At 42.3% G+C, this 22,643-nt stretch overlaps 1 protein-coding gene across 4 annotated transcripts in view; it reads right to left on the bottom strand.

Moving 5' to 3' along the window:
* Fancc (FA complementation group C) overlaps window positions 1–16,856 on the bottom strand; it is a 129,198-nt gene extending 112,342 nt beyond the window's left edge. For 2 of the 4 annotated variants that reach the window (NM_001443863.1, NM_012557.3), the window contains exon 1: window positions 16,564–16,856. The gene's annotated coding sequence lies outside the window, so the exon portion shown is untranslated. Of the gene's footprint in view, window positions 1–16,265; window positions 16,436–16,563 lie in introns of those variants that run through there. The other 2 variants (NM_001443864.1, XM_087589768.1) reach the window with 2 other exon arrangements.
* Between the last annotated feature and the right edge of the window lie 5,787 nt (window positions 16,857–22,643).

Here is a 22,643-nt window from a genome sequence, read left to right as displayed (position 1 = left end):
AAGAGTTTTTAAATCCATTTTATAATTCCTTGTCTTTTAAGAAGGGCACCCTAATGTGTGGGCACCTGGGCAAAAGTACCAGGAGTGCAGGCTCTTTGTTCACACGCCAAACTGGTCCAGTGTTGCTATGCCCATACATGGCATTTATCTTTATGTTTCAACATAGAAACATACTTACTGGTATGTTTTAAACTAACACTCAAAAGTACAAGACATATCATTATATATCACCTTAGACACCAAATAACTTGTTTCTGATTTTCCATAAAGCATAAAGCATGTATCAAATACTGAGGTAGTTTGAATGAGAATGCACCTCATAGGCTAATATATCTAAATACTTGATCCCAAGTTGATGGAACTACTTAGGAAGGATAAAGAGGTGTAGCCTTATTGAACGAGATTTTTTGCTGGGGGCCAGTTCTTAAGTTTCAAAAGACTCAGTCTGATGGCCATAGACTCTAACCCTCTGGAGCCACAAGCCCCAAATTAAATGCTTTCTTCTATAAGTTGCCTTTGTCATGGCAAGTAGAACTAGAACAGGAACTAAGATAGAAATATTAAGGAAATTAGAAGAACGAGCTTCCTCCTCCTCAATCTGCAGAAATAATTTCCACAGCAGAAGGGAGACACATTTCAGTCGCTGCAATCCTGTTATGCAGATGAGGACAATGCAGAAACAAGAGGAGGTTTGCCATGTTGCCGAGGTTACAAACCATGTAAGAGATCGAGTCAACCTTGAGAAGCGCATCATATGTTCATTATGTTCATCCAAATGTTGTATAAGCATGAGGACCTGACTTAATATCCCAGCACACACACACAATTTGAGGTATGGGCATGTACACACCTGTAACCCCAGCACTACAGGGGCAGAATTAGGATTCCTGAATCTTGATGGTTGCTGTATTGCACAAACATGTATACTCATACACACAGGTACACAGATGTGCACACACCATTCATACACACACACACACACAACCACACACACACCACACAAATGAGCGCATGCATGCATGCAAACATTTTCTACAATTTCAAGTTCAAATCCCATGGCTTAAGAAGAAGTCATCGGGGCTGGAGAGATGACTCAGCGGTTAAGAACACTGACTGCTCTTCCAGAGGTCCTGAGTTCAAATCCCAGCAACCACATGTTGGCTCACAACCATCTGAAATGGGATCTGATGCCCTCTTCTGGTGTGTCTGAAGACAGCTACAGTGTACTTATATATAATAAAATCTTAAAAGAGAGAGAGGGGGGGAAGGAGGGGGGGATATTTCCTTTTTTTTTTTTTTGTTTTCTTTCTTTCGGAGCTGGGGACTGAACCCAGGGCCTTGCGCTTGCTAGGCAAGTGTTCTACCACTGAGCTAAATCCCCAACCCTAGATATTTCCATTTAAAAAAAAGAAGCCATCATTATCTGTGAGCAGCCGTGTTCCTCATTCACTCTGCCATAGCTCTCTGTTCTCTCCCACCCCATACATCTCCCCCATCTCTCTCCATCCCACACGACAGTCTCATTTTGAGACTCCAGTGGGTCCCTCCACCTGTCAGAGGCAATGCCTCTGTTTCCTGTTCCTACCTGCACAGAGTTCACCCACACTCCACAGCATCTCCACATTTACAAAATGTCACCTGTGCATGAACACTTCCACCAGACACCTTACATGAAATGAGTCATTCAAACTTCATTTTGAAAAGTTAAATGGCAATTTTTTTCTTCCTGTCTTCAATAAAAAGCCAGGCATATGCTAGACAGGAGATGCATAGAATATAATTTCTTTTGTATTTTCTTTTAAGTAAAAAAGCATTCTTGTTCTCCTTATCACATAAAAATTCAAAATATTTACTACTAAACATACTGGATTTGGTATATATTTATTAGGCACCACCAAATGGCATTAACATTAATTTTTCCAGCTGATAAGCAAGCCAGTAGACAAAAACAGCAAAAACCATGGGTCATGAAAGCAGTACCTCACCTAAGAATCTGGTTGGCAGCTCTGTCATCAGAGCAGCAAGAATGCCAGAGCAGCTTAACCGCTGCTTAAGGCCTGCTCCCTTTCTGGCTTAACCTGTAACTCTCTAGGAATCTCCCCAGAATTGCAATTTACAGGGAAAGGGCCTGTCCCATCCCCCTGTGCAACCCTAATACAACCTGGTTTGACTATATCGGCTTCTAGTTCCTTCCAGGGCAGCTCCAAAGCCATCCTGAAATCCCACTTAGCAGAAGAGATAGGAAAGGGAAAAAACAAGTTTTCTTAGCAACCTTCTGACATGTAATTTGAAAGTCATCAAAATGGTATGGTTGGTGTATGTGGCTGGTACGTATGACTAAGGTGTTTGCAGACTGCTCTCCCTTGGTGAGCCACACTCACACCTGAGTGCATCCTTCTGACTGCTTTCTCTTAACCCTTCTGCTTAGATCTATATTAGAACATCCTTAGGAAAACCCAGCTCTGCTTTATGCTGCCTAATCCTGAGGTTCCTTTCTGCACAAACTGAAGCCACAAACCCCAGTTTGGCCGGGGTCAAGGTCCCCAAAATATTAAGGGAACTCCTTAGGCTGCCAAAAATAGTGGTATGGAGCTGTGTCTGCCCCTCACTGCCAATAATAAGGCCCCCACTCTCCCAAGTTCAAATTATATTTTTCTTTTGTTGTAAGAGTGTTTTCCTGAATGTTATGTATGTGCACCACATGAACGCCTGGCACCTAAGCGGTCAGAAGAGGACATCGGGTTCCCTGCAACTGGAGTTATGGATGGTTATGAGCCACCGTATGGGTACTGGGAATCAAACTAGTCCTCTACAAGAACAACAAGTGCTTTAACCACTGAGACATCTCTCCAGATCGTCATAATTTCTACTAAGAAACCCAAAACCTTTCTCAGCAGCACAGATTAAAGTTCCCACTTCCCAAAGAGCAATACTAGGACAGAGATTTCTAACACAAAAACAAGATGCTTGGCACTTATTATTAATGAATCCTAGACCACAGAGGCCACCTCTGTGGAGAGGGTCACCCATACTTGAACGTCTAATACCCTCTTTAATTTGATAAAAGCCTACCTTGTAACAGCCCCAAAGAACAGTAGGACGGTGGGCTTAGCTTCCTAAATTACTGCCTTCTGTCCTATCTACTGCCTTCTTCACTCATCTTCCAAACCCCAAGACCCCCCCCTCTAAGCTCAGAGACCTCCCACCCACTCAAGTCTTAAATGCAAGAAATTTCCTTTGTTCTGTGGGCTGCTGCTGTATCTCCTACCCCAATCTCATCATCTGAAATGCATCTCCAGTGTAACTCTCTAATGAACCTTTATTATTTAAAAAATCAATAGGATAGAAAAATCCTTTCTATCTAAACCATCCTTACTCTCTGTAAAGCAGGTTGTCTCAGTAAGAATAACTTGCTAATAACTATGACTCCACTGGTTATGTTTTAGCTCTCAGACCACACAAGGCTGCTAGTGCAGTAACCACTTATTGTGATAGATCTTCATGACTATTAGTAACATACCCACATATTTTATTTGTCTCCCCAAACACCTGAGAACCAACCAAGGTCAGATATAGATATAGAGATATAGATATAGATATAGATATAGATATAGATATAGATATAGATATATAATCATGGACATGGGAGCAAGGAAAGGTGAGCAGTGTCTCCCAGAGCCTTGCTGAAACCTTTTGACTCTTGTCAGTTGAAGATTGAGGGCTCCAAAATATTTCCAAATACATTTCTATTCAGTGTATGAGATGGGTGGGGAGGGTGTCTGTATGTGCACATGTGTGTGGTATAGGCTGTGTGTGTGTGTAAGTATGTGTGCCTGAGTGTGGGGGGGGGATATGTGGAGGATGTGCATATGTGCGTGTATGTATTTGGTCAGAGAACAACTTTGGGGAGTTGATTCTTTCCTTTCATTGTGGGTTCCAGGGATTAACCTAACCATCTTGCCAGCCCTAAAAATGTCTTTTTAATAAATTCTAACTCTGGTTTATACTGGCTTATCCAGAAATTATTTCCTTCAGCAAAGCTAAAAAACCCAGTTTTACCTAAGTCAGGTCCTTAAAAGACCAAAGGGATCCTTCAGATTGCTGTAGAAGCAAGCTAGGTGGCAGGTCAAAGACACACTGATCATGTTTTCACAATAGAAAACCATGGTCTCTGGCCCCTCCTGATCTGGGCCAAGTATATCCTTCCTATGCACTAGTCCAGGCTCCCTGGTGATGTGTGCCTAGTGTTTCTCTCTGGTCAGCCTTATCGGTCATACTTCATTTTCTTGTTCTTGCTGTTTTTGATCTCTCTTAGGAGTACCACTTCACTCTATAGTTTCTGTGTTTTTACTAGTATATTTTCTACAACTTTTCAAGTATCCTCAAAATATTCAGACTTTTAGAAAATTGTTCTGAATCTTTAAAATATCTGGTAGGAGGGACTAGCAAGATGGCTCAATGGTTAAGGCACATAATGCTCCTGCAGAGTTCTCAAAAAACTAAAAGCAGAATTACACCTCATCAAGCCATATACCTGACATACACCTGACATACACCTGACATACACCTGACATACACCTGACATACACCTGAGGGCTCCAAGCTCCTTCTGCACTACCCACAACAGCACAGCTGTCCATCAACAGGTGAATGAGCAAAGGAGCAGAACTCCATCCAGCTAGAAACAAGAATGACAAAATGCAAGAAAACGGATGGAGATGGAGGTCGTGTCATGAAAACTAAGTAAGACTCAGAAAGACAAACGATGTGTTTTATCTCATATGGGGAACCTGGAATAAAATTACATATGCATGTCTGTGTTCAAGGCATGAAAGTTGAAAGCGGCATATGACAGGGGGACACCAGGGCTTCAAAAGAAGGGGGAAGAGAACAAGAGAGGGTAGTGAGATGTTATAAAATCAAACCAGAAAAAAAAAAAAAACGATTGTTTTAACAGGACCAGCAAGAAAAGGAGAAGTGAATACAGGACAGAGTGGAGGGTGAACAGTCACAAAGAGTAAGAATACATATGCACAAAATGTATTACTTTAAAAAAAAGATTAAAAAATTGAAAAACTTTACCTTTAATGTGAAAAACAGAGGCAGCCTCAAATGAAACAATGAAGAAGAATTATAATCAGTGATACACACAGTAGATTGTAAGAAACTACTGTGAAAAGTTATAACCCACAAATTAGATAATCTCAGGGAATAACAAAGACTCTCAAATACTAGTAAATGGGTGGAGATGTGGCTCACAGACTAAGATTCAGGATTCAGTTCCTGGCACCCATATGGTGACTTACAACTATAATTCTGTCTCCAGGGGATCCTCCACCTTCTTCTGGCCTCCACAGACACTGCATACACATGGAAGGTGGACATACATGCAAGCACTCACTCACACACATAAAATAAATCTTCAAAAAAAAAATACTAGTAAGGCTGGAGAGATGGCTCAGTGGTTAACCCTGACTGCTCTTCCAGAGGCTCTGAGTTCAAATTCTACCAGCCACATGGGGGTTCACAACTGTCTATAAAGGAATTTGATGCCCTCCTCTGGTGTGTAGATGTCCATGCAGACAGAGCACTCCTACACTTTAATTAATTTATTAATCAGTGCTAATATTCAGTGCTGCATCAAAAGGACTATATATCATTAAGAAGTGAATCCTGGATTCAATATCCACAAATCTATGAATGCCTCTCATCATCATATCGAGAATGAAAGACAAAAACCATGTGATAATACTGACAGACGTAGAAAAGGCAACTTACCAAATTCAGCACCTTTGCATAATGAAACTGAACAGATTAGCTTGTGAGCCAATGCTCAGAAGGACTGAACACTGACTCAATGAAGGCCATGCTTGACAGGGTCACAGAGGGTATCACACCCAACACAGAGAGATGAAGGCTTTCCTCTAAGACCAGAAATAAGGTGAAGATTCCCATTTTCAACACCTGTATTCCATAAGTTGAGGAGAGAAAGAACACAAAAGCATACAAGTCAGGGGAAGGAAAAGAAGGCATACAGGTCAGGCACGTAAGTCAGAAGTAAAGATGTCTCTGTTTACAGATGGCATACTTCAGAGAAAATGGACTCCCAAAAGCCTCCTAGAACCGAGAACTGATTCTGTAAAGCTTCAAAGCATGAAGCCAACAGTCAAACCACCAGCATGTATGTACATGAATAAGAACTAATCAAAAGGGCTTCTAAATTTTCACTTACAATAGCTGCAAAAATAATACTTTAAGTGAATTTAACATAGGGTGTGAACGGTCTCTATACTGAATATGTTCAGTGTTACTGATGGAACTGAAGAAGGAACACAGCAATCCATGTTAGTTGGGACACTATTAAAAGTCCGTTCTACCCAAGGCAGTCTGCAGTTTCAGTACAATTCTTTATCAAAGTTTTATGGACATTTTTCAAAGTAACAGAAAAGATAAACAATCAGAAAGTTCAAATGTAACCATAAAAGACTCCACAGAGCCAAAACAACCTTTTGGTTTGGTTTTTCATACAGGGTCTCATGTAGTCCAGGGTGACCTTGAACTCCTGATTCTCCTGCCTCTGCCTTCCAGGGGCTAATATTTTCTCAGGCTAACTATACAAACATGGTCCTTTCTTGTTAATCTGAGCACAGAAGAGATCAAGAACCCCCGGTCAACCATGTTATCAGAGAGACAACTTGTATTCCAATGTGCTGCTCTTCTGTTTGATTATGCTGTCCTAGAAGGCATTAACACATTGCATTGAATATATTTTCAACTTACAATCATAATTTCATTTTGTAATAACCTTATAGGACCATAATTCCAACACAAGTTAAAACTGGCTGTACTTAAGAGATGAGATATATAATATTTGACATTTAGGTTGAACAAAACTTCAGAAAAGAAGAGTGAAGTTAAGGGTAGTGCTTGGGTTCCTGTGAAGAAACCATGTGCTTACAGAGGAAACATGAGCAGAAACTTACTTGGATAGAAAGATATCTTCAGATATGGTAAATGTAAGACAGTATGGAATCCAAGTGAAGAAATCCAATTAAGCTGTGGCCTATGTGGATACACCAGGTCAGAAAATAAACCTAATCAAGGTTCTGAAATCACCACCATAGCAAGGTAACTAAAGCCCTGGGACAGAATGATGTAACTCAGAAATGTGAGCAGAAGGACCAAACCAAAGACAAGAACGTAAGAGGGATGGAGAGTCTAGTGGGTCTGTAGACATTTAAGTGAAGAAATAGTGGAGAGGTAGTTAGTTATGACAACAGTTATGTAAGGAACAAAGCCTTCCCCCAGAAAACTGGCCTGGTTCTACTGGGACACATTATCAGATCTGTGGTGGGCAGCAGAGGTATGCCCACCCCCTCTGCTTTCTGCTGCAGCTTCCTGGTTTAGTCTGCCATTTTCAAGAAAGCACTTGCCATCCAAAATAAACACAGATCAGAGAAAATAGGCACTGTCACTCTCCTCCCGGCCTCCTCTCATTTAGCAGATTTGGCATGGATCTCAATCACCTGTGCAGTCAAGCAACTCACAAACTGCATTCTTTCATGTGACACAAGCCAGTGGCCTACCCACTGCATGTGAAAATCAGAGCTTCACATGCTGTACAACACAGTAATTATTTTGAGTTCCAGGTATTAAAAATATTAGTGTGTATGGTTCTGAATAAGATTCTGAATTGCAGTCATGTTCCTAGAGTAGTTTTTTTTTTCTTTAAATTCAAGTGTTGACAGGCAAAAAAACTCAGCTTTAGTCTGATGATACAGGCACATACAGTCTTCCCTACTTCTAACTGCACTCAACAGTAAGGGTCTTCCTGTACAAGTGTGCAGAACTGTGGGCAATGAATAGCTTCTGAAACTGACTGGAATCCCTAAAATTTGTAGTGAACAGTAATAAAACTTGTGACTTTTCACTTTAATTAGGATGTTTTTCCAAAGAAAACACACTATCTTAAGAAATTCTATGTGACCCATGCCTCACTGACAGGTAACAGCAAGCATAAAACACTCCCATACTTACAAGCATCCTTTAGTAAAAGCTAACCAAGCTGAGATACTGTCCACATCTAACTGCCTTCCAGGACAAATCAAAGTGCACATAGGATGTAAACACATGCCCCTCCCCTTCGGCCCATGAGTACTCCAGGCTGCCCTGCTGCTCCCTTTATCTTGCACCTTCTCCAGGGACTGGTCCTCCTGCTCACTCATAAACTCAGTCATCTGCCAGAAGGGTCAGCACATGAAAGCTTTACTATCAAAGACCAGGGAACTTCTACTCTCTAAAAGGAATGATAAAAGAAATAGGTTCTTCATCATTTCATTCTAGATAAGATAATCAGACAGTAGCATATTTATGCCCCCTCCATTCACTCTTCTAATCACCATCTACTGAAAACATCATTCTTAAGACTCACAAGGAAGGAAACTCAGTTAATGTTAAGAAAATGGAAGAGCCTAGAGAAATAGAAATGGAGAAGAGAAAGTAAGAATAATTAAAGGATCATTAACCAGAAAAATCTCAACACTCCTAAAGGAATACAATATACTATAGCAAGTAAGGAGGAGGAGGAGAGGAGGAAGAGGAGGAAGAGGAAGAGGAGGAGGAGGAAGAGGAGGAAGAGGAAGAGGCAGAGAAGGAGGAGGAGGAGGAAGAGGAAGAGGAAGAGGAGAAGGAGAAGGAGGAAGAGGAGGAGGAAGAGGAGGAGGAAGAGGAGGAGGAAGAGGAGGAGGAAGAGGAGGAGGAAGAGGAGGAGGAGGAAGAGGAGGAGGAAGAGGAGGAGGAGGATGAAGAGGAGGAGGAGGAAGAGGAGGAGGAAGAAGAGGAGGAGGGGGAAGAGGAGGAGGAGGAGGAGGAGAAGAACAGCAACAGTTATAGCTAGAGCTGATCCTTAAACAATAGCTTACAAGACAAGCAACAACTTTAAACCCCAGCCCAGGGATGTGTGGCTATCCCACCCTGGTGTACTTGTAACATGAGTACCATGATGACTTGGGGCAAGGACCACCATTATTTACACTCTGCCAAGAGACACATCTGGGAAAGGAGCTGGAGAGTGGGTGACAAAGATGTCAGGGCAAAAGGCTAAGGTGTACACAAATACACCTGATACTGAGGTTAAAATCAATGACATAGGATAGAGGGAACGAAGGGTATCAGGGAAGCCTTGCTGCACTAGGGAAAGCTCACTTCTGGAGCTATGTTGACACCAATGACAATTCCACTAAGCTGATGGTTGTTCTACTCTGACAGATATTCCCTATACTACAGGAATAAAGAGCTAAAGTGATGGACAGTGGCTAAAGTGGCATAACAGTAACATCAAAACACATGCTCACACATTTATAGTAACAAAGTAATTAGTACACAAAAGAATGTTTCTGGTCAACTTGAAAAGATGTTTATCCTAAGTTCTTATTCCAATAGGGAAGCTACCAGTTAGATGTGTATAATTTATAATAATGTTTCTGTGAAAGAATGTATCTGTACAAACACCAAGTGCCTTTAAAGGATCAGCATTTAAGGTGGTTTTACATTTAAAATGTTTTCTAGGGCTGGAGAGATGAGGCAGCTCTTCAAGACTATATAGTTCTACTGTAGCTCCAGGGGACTCCACACCTCTGACTATAGGCCCTACACTCATGTGCACATATTCAAATATACACCTACAAATAATTTAAAATAATAAAAATATTTTTTAGGGGTTGGGGATTTAGCTCAATGGTAGAGCGCTTGCCTAGCAAGCGGAAGGCCCTGGGTTCGGTCCCCAGCTCCAAAAAAAAAAAAAAAAAGAAAAGAAAAAAGAAAAAAAATATTTTTTAGTTTCCTACACTTTTCAATTTAATTAAAATAGCAGTCCTTTACAGGGGGGTAGGGGTGAAGATCTTCCAAATCACTGAGTCGTTATCTTACATTCATTGATTTGTAAACACTTCCTTTAAAGTAATGCACAGCTTTGGGAACTGCTCCCAGAGTCGGGAGAAGGGACCATTTGCCAAGCCCATCTGTATTACTGTGGAAAAGTCCACGTTTTATAGACCAATAGAAAGTTGGGACCTGGTTCTGTGACAGGAAAACCTGGATATTTTGGTGCCAGCTTCACGTGTTTTCAGGTGGAGCAACATCCACCCCAAAGGGTCATTTTGACAGTTCTCAGGACAGACCAAGCTATGCAGACATGTGAGTGGGGACTGGGCTAGACAGACACCCTTTAGACAATGTCACCTGATGGAATACCCTATTCCAAATGATGCCCTTGTTTCCTACTTTCTCTGAGCTCCTGTTAGCCTATTATTCCTCAGCCCACCATCGTCCAGTGAATAGTCCCTCACTGGAGCTTCCTCCATCTGCATCTGCCCTTCCTCTTCCTCAGAGTGCAGAGCAGTCCTTGTGGTACAAAACTCAGAAGAGAGGTCAAGGGAAGAATACATGCAGGTTCTTTGTTCTACCACCTCAAGAGTTCGTGGGTACAGAAGCAGCTTTTGAGGGCAACAGTGCCTGAGCAGCGGAGAAAGGGCACAGAAGCCAGACTGCCAGACTCAGAATGGAAGTACACAGTACAGAATGGGGCCACTGAAGTCAGCCTTTCAAGACTGTGCTTGTTGAAACCTTTGAAGACATGCATACAAAGTCTAATACTCTATGATTATAAATATGCCCAGAACCACTAAAATAAAGGGGATTATATGGTAGAACAGAATGTAATTAACTGTAATTGCCTTTCTAAAAGCTTTTCCAAATACAGTCACACTGCAGCAGGGCTGGGTATGAGAGGATGGGCAGAGCTTCAAGCTAAGAATGGGAGGTGGAGGCACAATCCAGTCCTCGTCATAGTCCTCTACTCTTCCCTAACTACTTTCAGATCAACATTTTAGTTCCAACATTTGTAAATGATGTCATCACCCCTGACAGCCTAGACTAGAGGCTGGGTTTCCTGCCTGCCCTCACCATAACAGTCTACATCTGAGTAGGAAACCCCTTGAGATCAGCTGAGATTAAAACTTCTCTTGAATCTTAAAAACAACTGCTTCCCTCTCAAACAGTGTGGAGTAATCATACTCTAGGACAGAAAACGCAGTCCTTTAAGAGTGCTGCTTGTGAGACTGACCCTGAAGATACTGGGACCTTCAATTCTGAAAGGGTTCCTACCACCATAGCCACTAAGAGAGATATGCCTAAATTATTTGCACAAGTATGATTTGTGTAAAGAACCTGATTCCCCAGGTGGAACACGTATGTTAAGACCCTTAGTAAAGAAAACTTCCCACAAAGCAAAGTTTGCCACTGAAGGAGTGCTGGTGAAAGTGCCAGAGCGGGCTTCTGGAAGCCTGTGCCTGCTTTTCTACAACATCACACCTCTGTTCTCTTCCTCAGCTGACTTTCTCAGTGCTCTTTCTTAGTAGTCACAGCCATATGCTGAGTTGTCTGTAACTCTTCCTATTAACCAACCATTTGGACTAAGGACAGTCCGAATCAAACCAACTTATCACTTTGTTTGTTGATATTATTAAGTATCTATCCCTCCCCTAAAAGAACTCCCAGGTCCAACTTGCAGCAACTTGGATGGTTCTCTCCTTCCTTCATGTGGGTCGTCCTGTAAATAAACTCATGTTGTCAGACTTGAGGGCAGTTCTCATTACCCTGCTAATCATCCTTTCAGCCCCTATTGTGGAAATTCATCTTTCCAGGATCCTCTAGAACCTGTAATTCTTCCTACCTGACCTCAATCTGGTCAACTTCCTAAAATTATGAGACCCACTTGACCAAGGCTATCAACCCTATCAGGGCTTCTGTAACCAGAGGGGATGCTCTCCTACAGACAAGGGATGTTTTAAACATTAAAAAAAAAAAAAATCTGTGGGGCTGGAGAGATGGCTCAGTGGTTAAGAGCACTGACTGCTCTTCCAGAGGTCCTGAGTTCAATTCACAGCAACCACATGGTGGCTCATGACCATCTGTAATAGGATCTGATGCCCTCTTCTGGTGTGTCTGAAGAGAGGGACATTGTACTCATATAAGTAAAAATTAATTAAAAAATTTGCTGGAGAGATGGCTCAGCGGTTAAGAGCACCTGACTGCTCTTCCAGAGGTCCTGAGTTCAATTCCCAGCAACCACATGGTGGCTCACAACCATCTGTAAAGAGATCCAATGCCCTCTTCTGGTGTGTCTGAAGACAGCTATAGTGTACTTATATATAATAAATGAATAAATAAATCTTTAAAAAAAAAATCTTTGTTTCTTCCTATTTAAAAAAAAAAATCATATTCCCAGAAGAAGTACCTTCATGTTTTCCATAGAAGCATCAGATACTACCTTGACCCACCCCATAGTTTCTCTCTTCCAAGTATCCACACCAGGGTTTCCATATCATGGGCCACCATCCACTCTCCCCTAACTCTCTATCCTAAGCCCACTTAACTGTTCTAAGCCCTACAGTCTCTCCTGCAGAGCCTGTTCACCATAGGGTGTAGAAATCAACCCAGGACACTACATTCTTGACACTTGTGTTCAAAAGGATCTGGACTGATTGTGGCAAAGGCTGAATGGGAACCAAAGGCTCCTGGCCCCACCCAGTGAGGACAGGATCGCTGCATAGGATGCATGCAGGGCAGACAATGCTGCACAAAATGATTGGTTGAAATTTTCCCATAGAGAAAAATCTAGACCAAGACGATTTATTGTACAAAATCTATCAAAAGGTTTGTCATCATGTCCGCCATTTCTGTACCAGATCTAGCACTTGTCAAAAGACAACCAAGGCAATGAAAAGTTAATGCCTCAAACAGGTAGAGAGGTCTTACCTCCAGTACCTATCCTGAGACTCCCTAACAACCTAGCTGTAAGCAAGGAACCAGCATCCCCAAAAGCGCTGTGGGAGACACAAAGCCTAATGCCTCCTCTCTTGTCCTAAAGGTGAACAGGAAGCATCATTACATATCCATATCCATATACACACATATACATATACGTATACATATACATATACATATACATATATATTCCTGTGAACTCACAAAGCATTAAAACCCACTGAATGTAAACAGCATCAGCAAATTCCAGGACCAACATACAAGATTAACTACATTTGCATATAGTGGTATCAAGCAATTAGATAATAATAATTTTAAAGCAATTATGCTTATAAGAGCTTAAAAAAACACAAACCTTGGGATTGGGGATTTAGCTCAGTGGTAGAGGGCTTGCCTAGCAAGTGCAAGGCCCTGGGTTCGGTCCCCAGCTCCAAAAAAAAAAAAAAAAAAAAAACAAACCTTGCAGAGCAGGAGAACACACCTGTAGTTCTGGCCTTAGGAGACAGCAGAAGGAGGCGCTGGAGGCACCATCCCTACATGGTAAGTATGAGACCAGCCTAGGACACCCGTGACCCTGTCTCAAAAAACTAATAATCTTCAATAGACGTGTGACTGAAAGGGAAAATTCCATACACTAAAACTTACTAAGAGCACTGGAAAAATAACTAAACAAATGATCAGCTGGTGAACAATCACACTGAGATCACAATTCTCCCAGAGAGATTTGCACGTTTGTTTAGCACAGTGTCTGTCACAAGCCATCGGTGCTTTAGGGAAACACAAGCTGATGCTATAAGGCATTTGTAAATGTAAGAAACTCAAGACGGTAGGCGTAGCCTCAAACTAGTGTGGATGAGGATGAATCAAGACCCTCACACACTGCTGCTGGGAATGTCATGGCCATGTGATTACATTTACTATGTAGCCCTGTTTTAAAAAAAAATCACAAGCTACTATTCTTAACAACTAAAATAAACTCAAGCTAAATGTCCATCATCTGGAAATACAAACATGGTGCTACTGATAAATGCTACTACATGGGTGAATTTCAAAACCATTATGTTAGGAGAAAGAAGCCAGACATAGTACTTAATTCACATGATATGAATGTGAAATGTCTAGAAAAGGTTAATCTATACAGTAAGAAAACAAACCAATGTCGTCTGAGACTGAGTGGAGCCAAAATTGGCCACAGATTTGTGAGTCTAAAACCATTAAAGTAATGCAAAGAATTCTGAATCTGAGTTGTGGTCATCACTGAACAGTTCCAAATTCATTTCACAGCTAATAAATGATGTATATGGCTCTTCAATGACAATTTCTAAAAGCTAAGTGTGGTGCTACATGCCAGAAGTCTTAGCTCTCCCAAGACACAGGCCTGACCACTGAATTGAAAGCCAGCCTGACATATATAAGAAGACTTGTCCCAAGAGAAGAGTGATTTGTACAATAAGTCTTTCTTATAACAACAGATAGGGCTCAAAAAGGCATGGTCAAGGCCTATTAGAGACTCCTCAAGCTAAGGCACAAGAAGAACTTGCCTCCCAAAAGGAGAGAATGATTTAAGAGTTGGGCCTAATAAGAGGAATTTACATATTCAGTTGCTATAGGATCATGAGACCGTAGCACCTAAGTCTACCTTGTCCACTGTCTCTCAGTGTTCCCTTTCTTCTTGCACATGCTTCTGACAATGTATCATCCACCACGGTGTGATATGTGTAACTGGAGACCCTGACCAGAGCCACACAAATGCTTTGCATTCTTGACTCTCTAGAATTATGAACTAAATAAACTATTCTTTAAAGTATCCCACCTCAGGCATTTTGTTATAGCAACAGAAATCTAATACACTCCTGAAATTATTTCAGGACAAGCAACAGAGACAAGAAAAGCCTAACAGAGATGCCCAGATAATTTTGCAAAGTCTTTTTCAAACTAAGTCCAAACAACAACAATACAAATGCTGCTTGATATTTAGCCGAAAATAAAACACTCAAACCAGGCGTAGTGGCACCATGCCTTTAATTCCGGCACTTGGGCGGCACAGGCAGGTGGATCTCTGTGAGTTCAAGACTAGCCTGGTCTACCTAGTGAGTTCCAGGACAGACATAATGAAACCTTGGAAGAGATGGGGCAGCATGGCATTCAAGCACTGCATCGTTACCTGAATCTGTGAATCTTTGTATTCTCTTTTCCAATGATATTAGATTTTTAGTAAATCACTGGAAATTAATTCATTTATGTCTTCTAAGAGAAGTTTCCATATTAAAAAGTTAGCTAATAACCATAACACCATAAACAACACCAGAGAATATGTGTAACATAAACTAAGGTTTGTTTTTTTTTTTAAGGAGCATTTGAGGATGAATTCTCAATGATCCGAGGCTGTACCACTCCTATTACGGTTTTAACAGTTTGAGATTCCTTGGGGCCTCTCTGTGGTATAGAAAATCCAACCAACTTCCTACTGGCCAGGCTGGCCTCCTTGAGGTTGATTTTATAAATACAAGATTTGTGTAATCACTGCTGGAACTATTTGCCAAAATATGGAAGCAGTTAAGAACCCCATCATTTAAAATGTGCATACAGCTTCACATGGGCAACAACATACCAGCCATGACCACCCAGACAAAGTAGCATTCAACAGCTAGCTCAGTTGATAAGATGCTTACCACACAAGCCTGAAATCATGAGTTCTACCCCCACAATAGTAATAGTGTTTGTCGCTGTGTGTGTGTGTGTGTGTGTTTAAGGTTTTAAATGTGTGGCCCAAACTTGTGATCTCAGCAATGGGGAGGCAGAGAAAGGCATAACCCTAGGGCTTGCAAAGTCAGGTGAACTCCAGGCCAAATGTGATGGGTGTGAGGAGAGGCAGGAAAGGGGTGAGGAGGGAAAGAGAGTCACTCCTGACAACACCTCTAGCTTCTACGTACACATTTGTGAGCACTAAATCTGCCATTTGGAACCACCCTAAAGGTGAGTGAGGGTCATCCACAAACAGGTATCTCATGTCAATCACACCCTATGTCAATCACACCCGCTTAAATTAATTGGGGCATTGGATTTTTTAAATCATCTCAGACTAGGGGAAAATTCTAGGCACACAGAGGTCTTGAACATCCTCGGCCTGGCCCAAGATTTTCGTCCAGCACCCTCTCCAAGACCAAGCACCTAAAAATTGTTACAGAAAGCACATTGTACCTTTAAACCCTCTGGGCCTGTCCCTCAAGCAGGTGTGGGAGGGCATTCTTGGAACCCTGGGCCAGCTGTTCTTAATGGATGCGGAGCAATAAACTTTACCTTTGCTCCAGTCCTTTCAAAAGTACCTGCAGCTGCTCTGAACCCAGAGGGAGAGGATTTGCTTAAAACAATAAAAATAAAAATAAATGGGGACGAAGGGTAACTGTACCATCACCCCAGCCATGCCCACTAGGATTCACCTTGGGCCTTAGACCCTGTCCCTCATTGTCAGCCCCGTCCGGCTCGCCCCTCTCGGCTCCTCACTCTGGTGGAGCGGCCCTCCAGGTCGACCCCGCTCTCGCGGAGATCAGTTTCCACCGGGTCGGTCGGCCTCTGCCGAGCTCGGTTCAATTCCGGATTAACCACGCCCCCACTGTCGGCCTCACCTCCCACCTGGCTGTAGCCACGCCTCTCGCCAGGCCCCGCCTCCTGCCGGGCTTAGCGCCATCTCCTGCCCCGCCCTCCCGCGGCTCGCACCCGCCTACCGTGGCTTCTCACCTTCCAGCTTCAGACAGAGCGCCGAGGGAGCGCTGCTTGCCCACGTTGAGACTCGGCGCACGTTCTCGCGAGTCTTCCCTGCCCTGGCGGAAAGCGGCAGCCTTCCCGGGTGGTCCTCACCCAGAGCTCCCTCAGCAGACTGGGCCGCGGCGGAAAAGAAGCCACCTCCCGGCTTCTGCGGCTTGAAAACTTGGCACGACCTCACGGAACTTGTTATGCTTTGACGAGTTTGGAATTTTCCCGCGGTCGCAAGGGAGTGGGGCTGCGCGCGCGCACGCACGCACGCGCAATGCACTCTGGGGGCGAGCGCGCTCCCGCGGCATGATGGGAAGGTCCTTTGAGTCTCCTGGAGGAAGTGGGCGACCGCGGGTCGTGGCTACTGCGCCGCACCGGGCTAGGGCTTCGTAAAAGAGAGAACTCTGGAATGTGGTTCATAAGAGAAGGGAGTTGCCATATGGGTCAAACTCCACAAACAGGAGTTTTGTCTTTGGCTAGTGATCGCTCCAATCCCTAGTCAAGCCCATTCACTGCTTAGTTCAAGTTCAAACCGGTTCAGAGTTGCATTTAAGCCACATAAGAAGAAACTTCCATTCTTGTCAAATGAGACTTGGCTTATCTTTTATTCTTGAATTTTTAACATTACACTTGTGTGCATGTCAAGTGAGCATAGAGGACAATTTTGTGGGAATCAGTTCTTTCACTAATGGAGATACCCAGTCTTTGGTGGCAGGTGCTTTTTACCTGTTGAGCCATCTTGCCAACCCTTTTTAAAAAATTGTTTTCTAATTTGGAGCTGCATAAATTACAGATGTTTGAGTTTAGGGAGGAGTCAAAATAACCTTAAAATTTTAGAATCTTTTAATTAGTACCCAAGAACCATCCATTACAATCATAAGGCCACAACTTCAAGTGTGCCTTAATAACACATAAGTAATATGTGCATGTAATAAATAGCTCTTATATTTAAATACTCTGTTGCAGGATATTTGGTCACACTGAATCCGGAGGTTGTAAGCTGGAAAAACCTGTTTCTAGATGTGGTATGGTTTTACCCTAGCACACACCTTTAATCGACATCTTTCTGTTTATTTTAAACGGGAATAAGATTAGCTGAAAGACAGTGCATGGTAGAAAAAAAAAAAAACCTGCTGAATTAGATCACCTGTATACTTTAAAGATGTTTAAACATCAGAATAAAACTCGGGGAATGGGTTAAGTTGGGGAAGAGGAAAGACTGTGTGGGTCTATCAAAATCCAATCCGAGTAAGAGAATCTTCCACAAGAAGGGCATGACTCAAGGAAGGAAAAGCAGCAGGAAGCTGATCCCCTGCCTGGGTTACTGTTAACGTCAGTATTCTAAAGGCATAGCCATCTTACCATTGAACAAATCCAGTTCATAAAGCAAGTGCTACCAAGGTTATGAAGCTCACAAAATCTGAAATGAGTATATTGATTTATAACAAGGTTTGTTGTTGTTTTTAATTAAGGGAGAGGTATAAGAGATGGGTCAGCCATTAAGAGCACTGACTGTTCTTCCAGAGAACTTGATTTGGAGTCACAGCATCCACATGGCAGCTCACAACTATTGGTAACCCCTGTCCAAGGGATTGATGCCCTCTTCTGGTCTCACTGGGTACCACACTGCACAAACATGAATAAATACATATAAAATAACAAAAATTTAAAGAGAGACACCAGGGGAACCTGATCCAAAACTAACACACTCTGCTTTACAGAATAGCTTTTTTTTTTTTTTTTTGTAGTTGAGGCTTGTGCCTTTTTAATGAGTCATTTTAGTCTAATCAAGAATAGCACCTGTGGGCTGGAGAGATGGCTCAGCAGTTTGGAACACTGACTGCTCTTCCAGAGGTCCTGAGTTCAAATTCCGGCAACCACTTGGTGGCTCACAACCATCTGTTTTGGGATCAGATGTCCTCTCCTGGTGTGACTGAGGACAGTTACAGTGTACTTACATGTAATAAATAAATAAATCTTTAAGAAAAAGAAAAAAGAAAAGAACAGCATGTGTGGTGAGAGACAAGTGTAAATGACACTTTAGCCCTAAAAAAAGCCATACAGTGACAAGTTTTAAGGTTTTTTTTGTTAGTCAGTATTTACCAGCAAAAACAATGTGAAACCATGTTCGTTTCTTGTTTTTTAGAGCAAAAGTCACTATTTTGGTACTCAGATTTTTTTATATATTTGAAAAAATGGCAGTATTTTTATGTCAGGTTAATGGTTAATAAAGAATTACTGGGGGGGGGGGATTTAGCTCAGTGGTAGAGCGCTTGCCTAGCAAGCGCAAGGCCCTGGGTTCGGTCCCCAGCTCCGAAAAAAAAAATAATAATTACGGGGCTATTTAACTTCAGCATATAAAATGACACTATGTTTAGGCCTAACTTAAACTAAATGGGAAGCATATACAGCATAAAGGTGCACATTTAAATTCATGGGGTTTCATAGGTGGACCCTCTATGCAGCATCCGTATGTATAGAGCTGCCTTCACTAATTTTTGACAGGAATGAGATGGCCACATTGCGATATGTCCAATGAGTTTTCAGAGAAACAAATGATTCGGTACAAATGTTATTTTGAATCGTAGCAAAAACTGAGTCTGAGTCCCTCTAAAAATAGTTTTGGCTATGGTGTAAGTGAGCACAGATACTGTGGCAAAAATGAAAATTACAAACTTGACGAAGTGTGTTAGAAGCTTCTACATTATTACATTCAAGAGAGAAAATGAAAAACCAGCAGCTGAAAGACTGCAAAATTGCTGCCTTGGTCAAACCTTCCTTCAGATTTAACAAATGCATAAGAAACACCAGTCTTGGATTCCATACTGTGAACAAAATGGTAGTGAGTTACAATACCTCCCACGTGAGATTGGACACTTGCATGCTGCCTTACTGATGGCCTGGTGTGTCAAGTGTATCTTGTGTATTTAATAGTTTTGCCTTTGGTACCTCAGATGTATCTTGTTTGCTTAAGTCCTGATGCTGGGTCGATTCACTTACCTGGTATGCATTCCTTTAAGCCTCACGTTGACCATAGGTGGAAGGTGCTACTTCCGCTTCACGGATAGAGAAGCAGACGCACAGAGCTGTTTTCTAGCAGGTGTCAGAACCAAGCTTCAGTTGTCCTTTTGCTACTTGTTTTGTGCCTGCTCGCTCCTAGGCTAGCAGAGAATACAATGGGAACTGGGCCTTACGGTCTAAGAGGTTTATGTACAGTCCTAACCATATTATTCCCACTGAAACATTTTGACTGAGGAAATGTATACTGAATTAGACAAGAAAACTTTATGAGTAGTTTATGTCAAAAAAAAAAAAAGGCTTCAAGAGATGGGGATGGGTACAGCAAGTAGTGAAGGTTAGATCAATGTCCAGAGAGGAAGAGACCCCTGATATTAAGGAAGTGAGGGTTACAGGAGCAAAAGTTTATGGAAAAAGGAAGCCCTTTCCCTGCATATACACCCACACGCTACTCCCTGGCCTCTGTTGCAGGAATACACTTAGGAGGATGTAGACACACACAGTCTTCTGTCTGCTGTGGTCTCAGAGTCCCAACTTTGTGATGGTACAGAGACATGATCAGCGGACACTGCAATTTGAGAGTGGGACCCACTTTGAAGTGTGATCTCTTCCAGGCTAGCGACACTCTGCAGTCTTCTCTCCTGGTGATGCTGGAAACTTGCCACAGTTACTAGGAACCACAGAGTCACAAAGGGAAAACAACCGAGGTTATGCCACATGCCGTGTTTCTGAGCCGTAGTGTCGAGTAGGTCAGGTATGTTACATACACTTGATATGTGATCCTTCTCTGTTTACAGCTGATTTTATCAGAAAAGTAATATGATTACAGAAGAGTCTGGGCTACTAGAGGAATGAAATCCCAAGTGGGGGAGAGTCTTACTACACACACATTTGCCGTAGCTAATTAAATGACCATAGCTGACCATAGCTTGCCCAACGGAGCGACTCCTACAGAATCTGGAATCCTTAAGTCCTTGTACATGCCCAGGTTATACAACAGGGTAAAAAAATGTAAGTAGCGGGGTTGGGGATTTAGCTCAGTGGTAGAGCGCTTGCCTAGGAAGCGCAAGGCCCTGGGTTCGGTCCCCAGCTCCGAGAAAAAAAAAAAAAAAAAAAAGGAATGCTGGTAAAAAATGTAAGTAGCAAAGAAAGTTGACTAACATGACAGGGAGTGTTGATGAATGAGAGACAGAGTGGTTTACATTCCCAACTTTCTAACTTTAAGTCCAATTTTTTTTCTTGAAACAGGGTCTCACTATGTAGAAAGATCTGACTATCCTGGTACTCACTACATAGACCAAGCTGGCTTTGAACTCATAGACATCTTCCTACCTCTGCCTCCCCAGTGAAGGGATTAAAGTTGTGTACCACCACTCCTGGCTTTTTAAAAAAAAAATGTACATTGGTGTTTTTGTCTGCATGTATATCTATATGAAGGTATTGGATCTCTTGAAACTGGAGTCACAGACGGTTGTGAGTTCTCAGGTAGGTGCTGAACCCCGGTCCTCTGGAAGAATAGCCAGTACTCTTAACCACTGAGCCATCTTTCCAGCCTTTTTTTTTTTTTTTTTTGGTTCTTTTTTTCGGAGCTGGGGACCGAACCCAGGGCCTTGCGCTTCCTAGGCAAGCGCTCTACCACTGAGCTAAATCCCCAACCCCCTTTCCAGCCTTTTAAGTGCAGTTTTAGGCCAAGCTAACTCTACTATTGCTTTCTGTTCTTAGTTGTCCACATGATTTCCCATATGCTTGTAGCCATCATGCCTTTCCCCAGCTGATTTCAGTGACAAGCTACCTGGAGCCAGACAACTCTTTAGTGTGTCTCTGAGTGTTGAAGTCTGACCAGTCCTACTTTGTAAGCTAGCCAATGGCTGCTCGATGAAGGCCAACTATAGGGGAAGCAACATGACTTTCCCTTTCCCATGCTCAGTTCGCAGTTAAGGCTTCTATAACAAACAGACAGCAACAAGGGGACAACATTCAAATTTTATGTTTCACGGACACTGGGACCCAAGGAAGCAATGAAGCCTGGAAATCCTTAAGTTCATTTTGATGAAAAGTGGGCAGACATGGGGAGAGAGAATTGGACAGAGAATATAATCTTCCAGTTATGAATGTGGGGGCATTAACAAGGCCTGTTTGTTCAGTGCCTTCTCTCCGAGTCTTCAGAGAGAATGGTGCTCTTTTGTCCCTGTCATGGTCAGCCTCTTCTCACAAGAGGGTCACTGAACCTGTTTCAGGAGAAGTTTAGAAAACCCTTCCTACGTTGTAGGAAGGAAAGCTCAACCTTCTAGCTTTCTTCGCTACCTAGATGCCAGTCATCACAGAAGCTACCTGCTTTGGCTAAACAATAAAGAAAAATGCGTTTCTGTTTTGTCAAAATGAACGTTATTTTGAGTCCCTGCGGCCTGCCACAGGACTAAGATGAAGCACTATAATAAAGTCAGATTTCTGTGGTTAAAGAAAAGTCTTGTCCTCTGCCTTAAGCTTGGTCTAGAGAAAGAAAGCCTCCTCATGCCAATGAATAGCTGCTTTCCCTGCAGAGCCCGTCAGTGGGTACATGGTTGTTACACAAGAACAGCCAAGAGTAGCAAACGGCATTTTAAAATTGGTGGGGATATTGGGGCCTGAACTGCAAAGACAGGTAACCTGTCTACTTACTAAAAACATGTGAAGGCTGAAGATCAGAGGAACAACCCTAGCCTTGTGGAATTTCTACCACGATTCCGGAACAAAAATCTGTGTTTTTCCCCATTGAGCAATGAATGACATGTATACTCTTTTAGGAGAACGTGCAACCAATTTTAGCCCCGTTTTATTTAGGTCAGTAAACGCATGCATTCTTATTTAGAGCACACATCCCATTCCTGGGGTGTTGTAACTAATTTAGCACGTTTTTTATTGCCTGCAGAAAGTAATACGTTACAGTTTCAAATGAGCACATGGCTTAAAAATAGTTCTCCTCATAAGTATTTAATAATGATTCACTTAGCATGAAATTAATATTAAAGAATTTCTAAGAATAAGCACTTAAAAATTCCAGTTGAAAA

This window comes from Rattus norvegicus, chromosome 17, assembly GCF_021556685.1.
Source record: "Rattus norvegicus strain SHRSP/BbbUtx chromosome 17, alternate assembly SHRSP_T2T, whole genome shotgun sequence".
Taxonomy (NCBI): Eukaryota; Metazoa; Chordata; class Mammalia; order Rodentia; family Muridae; genus Rattus; species Rattus norvegicus.
The sequence above is the reverse complement of the archived record's forward strand: the minus strand, read 5'-3'. Positions and strand labels throughout refer to the sequence as shown.